Genomic DNA, 6038 nt, shown 5'->3' with positions numbered 1-6038 from the left:
AGCCGTGTTTTTGATCAGCTGCTGTGTTGAATGAATAATAGCAGTAGGTACTATCAAAACGTAGGAAGCCTGGTACATTCTGCCTAATGACCATTTTTTTGTGAAAAAATTTACAAAACATTTTCTCTGAACCTTTTCCCATAGTATTTCTCAGTTAAGGGTTTGTTGTGAAGTAACATCAGCAAAAGACAACTGCAATTCATAACGATCATTATACTTGAGTTTGTTGGAGTATAAGCCTATGTCTTTTACCCAGAATGAGCTCTGCGGGAAGTCAGGAGAACATTTAAACACCAAACTCACATGTAATTTTACTCATTTTATTTTTATAAAAATATCTGTATTAGTATCAGACTCTATTTTGGGTTTACTGTCAGAATCCAAATACCTTCTAAAGACCTTCTAAACGACGCATTCTGCATTCGGGTGGAGGAAGCGTTCAGCCGCTTCCAATGGGCACTTAAAACCTGCCTTAACTTCAACAAGAGCTAAGTCAGACCTCGAGGTGCTTATAACTGTACTGCAAAGCCAAGGGCAGTAGAAGAGGCTTCAGCGCTACAGAAGTTTCCCATTTTCCTTTCTGCAAAATGAATCCGTATCAGATGAGGACATGATGGTGTAAAGGAACACTGTAGTTTCTAGGATCTGTGAAGATGGTGTAATATACATTATTCAAAATAAAAAGCAAGTGATTAAAGACAGCATCAAATATGAATTTCTGTGAGCAGAAAAGAGTGGTTCACAAAATGTAAGACAGTAGCGAAGAGTATACAGTGCTTTTTCTGGTATCGAGTGCATTTGAGACTAGAAAACTTTGCTGAAAAGATGTGACTGTTTCTCTTACTAACAAAAAAAAAAAAAGCTGAGTGAGCTTTTTGTTTCTTTTCAAGGGATTAAAAAGTAACTCTTAAGCAATATACTACAACTGTCTGCCTATTACTCATAGCTAAATTAGTATCACGTTACTTAACAAAACCTCTAGGGGTGATAGTTTTTCACTGTGTGTTCCAGATAGTTGTATTACGTTTCAGAAAAGCACTAGTGACGATTTTGTTGGGTCTCTTTCTGACTGCGAGATCTAAAATAATGTGAAACAAAACATTAATCCAAGCAGCCTGGATGGATAAACGATCGGTGAAACAGTGGCTCTGAAGCAAGCACGTGGATGTGCACTTCTCACTTGGCTGAATGGGGGCTTGTGAAGAGGAGGGGAGTTGAAACCTCGTGGGCACCTCATGCAAAGCTGGAGGTTGGCTCCTCTGTTTGCTTCTGTGCAGTTGTGTTTCAGGTATCTCCCATACGCTGCATTTGCTGTTGCTTTATGAACCAAAAGTAGGTGTCATTCTTCTTGTTTAAGTCCCCCAACAAACAATTTGTCACGTACGTTCAACATCTAAAGTTTCTGTACCAACATTTCTGTATTTTTGCATGTAGGAGCGAAGCCTTCTGACAGAAGGTCCTTTGATGTCTCCTGTAACTAATGGCTTACTGTAAAAGTGAATTGGCGCAAACTGTTAAGGGGCACGTATTACAAATCTTTAAGGCTTTTACAGTGCACAGGCTTATCAGTTTTAATCCCGTAACACCTAGATTATTCTTAAAATACCTTGTTTATTTTTGGACCCTGTTTACTGCTTTAAATCTTTATTAAAGCCTGTGTTACGTAAACTCTTTTGTACACCCTTAGTTTCCATTGTACAAGGCAGAATGCTTAAAAAAAGGAACGTTGGCATCATCTGGATTACTCAAAGACCTGGAAATACCAGTTTTGCACCAATATCACTATTTTGGTTAAAGGTATGATTTTTTTCCCTTACTATATTACTTGAATCATAGAATCGTTTTGGTTAGAAACAACCTTTCAGATCATCGAGTCCAACTGTTAACCTAGCACTGCCAAGTCCACCATTCATATACAATATGATTGTATATACCAATCATATAAAATAAGCTCTATGTGTGCTAATAGAGATTAAGTTTTGTCATACAATTAACTATACGAAGTTACATTTTAACTATCCTAGTGTGAAACTTATAAAGAAGTAAAAACGATACAGTTTGTAGGTAAGTCCCAATATTCCTGTGCTTTGGGCTCCATGCTTTAACACATTTGGACAATAAATTGGAGACAGAGCAGCAGGCAGTAGCATGGTTAGTTGGTGCTGGAGTGGGAAGGGAAAATCAGAGATTCGAAACTCAGAGAAAGGAGAGCACAATAAAATAAATGGGACTTATTTCTGAGCAGGAAGGAGAGATTTGGTCACTGTTCTTTATCACAGACAGTTGCTCTTTTATCAACCACACCAGGGTGTGTGGTGGAATTTGTGGAATTTTTGAAGTTTTTTAAAGGAATCTATTTTTCATTGAAATAGTTACAATCCAAAGCAAAGAAAATGTTATTTCCTGTGAAAAATGTATACCAATAGTTTTCCTTATTATTCCATTTTCTAACAGGATAATTTCAGGTGCTGCACACAAGCACACTAACATACACTTAGACTTCAGATGAATGGTACCTGTTGGGGAAGGGAATAGTCATCCCCAGTTGAACCTTATCATGTGAAGGTGGATACACAGCTACATGCCACATTTCCTTTCCAAGATTAATTACTAATAACGTGTTTGCAGTGTGCTTGCGGTATATCCAAGGCGATGCATGCGATTATCATTCTTCTCTCTCAGATTACAAAACACATCAGTCAAAAGCTAACAGGAGCTGGGACATATGGCATCTCAGAGAGGCCCAAGCTGCTCTGCTCCCACCTGCGCTTGGCCCACCTCGGTGCCAGGAGGGGCCACCGAGTCCCGCTGACTTCAGAGCCTGGGAGCTGCAAATTCAGGCACGCTTTTCAAGATGCTGTAGCTCCTGCTCCTTCTGTATGCCACTTACAAATCATCCATGCTGTGTTTTTGGCCTGCATGAGCGATGTAGATTACTGCTGCCTTCCGTACGATTCAGCTCTGCTTGTGTGCGTGGCCCCTAAGTGCTAGTGAAGTTTCATGTAGAGAGCTGCTGTTTTGGAGCTGCTGTTTCCTCTGAACAGATTTAATTTTTGAAATTTTACTCTAATCTGTATATTGTTGCAATACTGCATGCTTTTATATTTATTTAAAATCTCTCCCTATATATGCTTTAGTTATATCTGAATACTTCTACTAACCGCTGCTAGAGCTTATGCTATAAAATCATAATTTTAGATAACATACTCCATGACGAGTGATTTTTTTTTTTATTTCACGAAGCCCAAGCTTCGTGAATGTTTGCAAATCCACCCTGTAGTAAGCTTCATACTGCCTGATAAGCCCATCTAGCTGCAGCTCTTTGTATTTGTTGATCCCAGATATGATGCAAGATTAAAAGTGACATGATTTCTTTGTTACTGTAAGCAGGCGTTCATACCAAACAAGGCGGTCATCCCCCTGTACCGGTCACATGGTGCTGCCCTTCCACTGGACTGTCCCTATGTGCTGGGACATCACGCAACTGAGCAGTAAAGCAGATCAGGGTTAAACTCAACTGATTTTCTTGTTGCTGGTCTAGTTGTAACCCAATCCAGTTTGCCGTGCAGTTGTAGAAATGCTTTTACAGGCACAAAGAAGGACAGGGCACAGGTGTGAAAATGAGTAGCTTACGGCAGAAGCAGAACCATCTTTCTCAGTCCCACTACTGTCTTACCGTGACCTAATCGTGAAACTATGATACTACTCTACTTGAAATTCCACTTACAAATTAACATCTTGGCAAGCATGGCTGGGTAACATAATCGGGCTTTTAACTGCTCACAAACTATACAAAGAGGATCAGAAACATATTTAAAATGCACAAGTGATCTTTCCATCGTACCAAATCACAGAAGCCAAACCCAGCCCGACTTTTTATGCTCACAGTAAGGTCAAACCCATCTGAAGAAATAAAAGGGACCTCAAAAGACATAGCCTAAGAGTCTAGAAATTGCTATTTATGACCCAGATTGCCACTGAAGAATTCCTGGAACTCTCCCTTGTCCCACTTTTCCAACTCGTGCTTCCTATGTTCTTCTTTAAAGCCTGCTGTAATTGTTATTGGTTTTTTTTTATTTTAACATTATTACATTTTTTGAAAGTGTGAAATCACAAGAAACTCAAAAAGTGAGTTAAACATCTGTAGTCTGAGATATGCAGCGGCAGGGCGTGGAATTAAACCCGGACACTCCATGTAGTCTTCAGCTCAGCTGATAACAAAGCAGGGTTTGGTATTTTTTCCAACTCTCACCCAATTCCCCTCTCTAATCACTGAAACGTGTCTTCTAGGTAAGTGCTGTCTGTGACTTCAAGCTCAGTTTAGCTTCTGTTACTATATCCTTCATTCAACTGCAGCTCTGGGGAGCGTGAAGTGGGACCTACCCTTACTCTCTAATACCAGGTTATGCAATCAGATTAAGGAGCCATCTGTGTCGCAAACTGAAACTGCGCTATAATCGCGTTCTCCGGCTCACACAGAACTTTGGCTTACGCAGGATCTGTGTCTCCTCAAATCATTCACCGGCCTCCCCGCTACTCCTCTCCTCCTTCTACAAGCTGGAAACACATGGCAAGCGACACGGCCAAATATTTCAGCGATTAAATCATTACGCTTTGAGTACGGTCAGCTCCGATGCCGTTTCTGAGATTTAAAGGACTATTCGCGGCAGTTCAAAAGGAAAGCAAAACCTCGCCCTTCATTGCGTGCACTTTGAGCCTGAAAAAATAGTGGGTCAAAACTTGCTGCTTCTGCCGCTCTGCTGTCGACAGCTGAATTGTTAAATGGTTTAATGCAAGTGCATCTCTTACGTAGTTTTGTAAAAACTTGCTTTTAACAAGTATTTTTGCAGTATCTATTTTAGCTAGTCGTGTGCACAGCGAGGTCTTGGTTCATCACTAGCGAAAATAATTCTGCATTCTCAGTCTTTTTTTGTTGTTAAAGTCCCCTTTATTAAAAAGTCCTTTTAAATGACAAAACTGGAAACTCGCACTGCAAGTCGTCTTTGTCTTCAAAGATCTTCACCGAAGGAACGCAAGACGGACCCCTGATCACACATGTTTTAAAAGCAGCTTTAACGAAGGACCGAGCTTCGGTTGTTCCCGGTCCGGAGGGCACAGGCGGCGGCAGCGCTGCGGCTCCCGGGGAGCCCCCTCCTCGCTCGCGCTGGCCGACGGGGCCCGCTCTCCAGCCGTGGCTGACAGAAAAGAGGGGAAAAGAAAGGAGGCAGCGAGGCGGGGAGGGACAGGACCGAGGCGGAAGGCAGCAGAAAAAAACCACCCATATAAAATCCCAGACGAGCAGCCCGAGACGCGCGGCTGGGGCTGAGACAGTGAAAAGGTGAAGGGCGGGAGTTAGCGCCGGGGCGAGAGGCGCAGCCGAAGGACGGGGCAGGGGAAGTGTGGGCGCCGAAGCCTTTTCTGGTTGCAGCACGTTTACGCCCTCGGCCGTGCGAGCAGCAGCAGCGATCTCTGCCCCCGAGGGAAACGCTGCCCGCCCCGCGCACCCCTCAGGGGCCGCCCGGCCGTCCCCTCCTGCCTCGCGCCTTTGTCGCCTTCCCGCCTCCGCCGCGGTAGGGCAGGGCAGGGCAGGGCCGGGCTCGGCCGCCGCCGCCGCACGGCCGCCTTTCACATACCAACGGCCGCGCCGCCGGGGAGGAGCGACGCGCGGGGGGCGAACGGGGCCTTTTAAAAGTGGGCTGAGCCGCTCCCGCATGGTGGGTCCAGCCTCTCGCCGGCGGGGGAACCGCAGCGCAGCGCAAGAAGGGCGGTCCGCCTGCCTGCTGCCGCGGACAAGAGTAGCAGCTGCCCCCCCGCCGCCACCGCGGGACGGCACGGCCGGCCCGAGCGCCGCAAAGCGGCACGCCGAGCCCCCGCCCGCGCCCGCGCTCCCGCTGCCGCCGCGCGGCACCTCGGGAGCTGTAGTTCTCCCGCCGGATCGGCCGCCGAGGGGGCCGCGGGGGCAAGAACTGCATTTCCCGTGGCGCCCCGCGGTGGGGGAGCCGCCATGCGCGGCGGGCGGGGCGGGGCGGCGGGCAGGT

General features: G+C 45.6%; 1 long non-coding RNA gene across 1 annotated transcript; it reads right to left on the bottom strand.

Moving 5' to 3' along the window:
• Positions 1-4925: 4925 nt before the first annotated feature.
• Positions 4926-5866, bottom strand: LOC137665222 (uncharacterized). Its single transcript, XR_011048457.1, has 2 exons — positions 5634-5866; positions 4926-5195 (listed from the first exon to the last, which is right to left on the bottom strand). It is a non-coding gene; the product is annotated as an uncharacterized lncRNA (long non-coding RNA).
• Between the last annotated feature and the right edge of the window lie 172 nt (positions 5867-6038).

The sequence above is a fragment of the Nyctibius grandis genome, chromosome 6 (assembly GCF_013368605.1).
Source record: "Nyctibius grandis isolate bNycGra1 chromosome 6, bNycGra1.pri, whole genome shotgun sequence".
NCBI lineage: Eukaryota > Metazoa > Chordata > Aves > Nyctibiiformes > Nyctibiidae > Nyctibius > Nyctibius grandis.
Note: the sequence above shows the minus strand (reverse complement) of the source record. Positions and strands in the feature narration are given on the sequence as shown.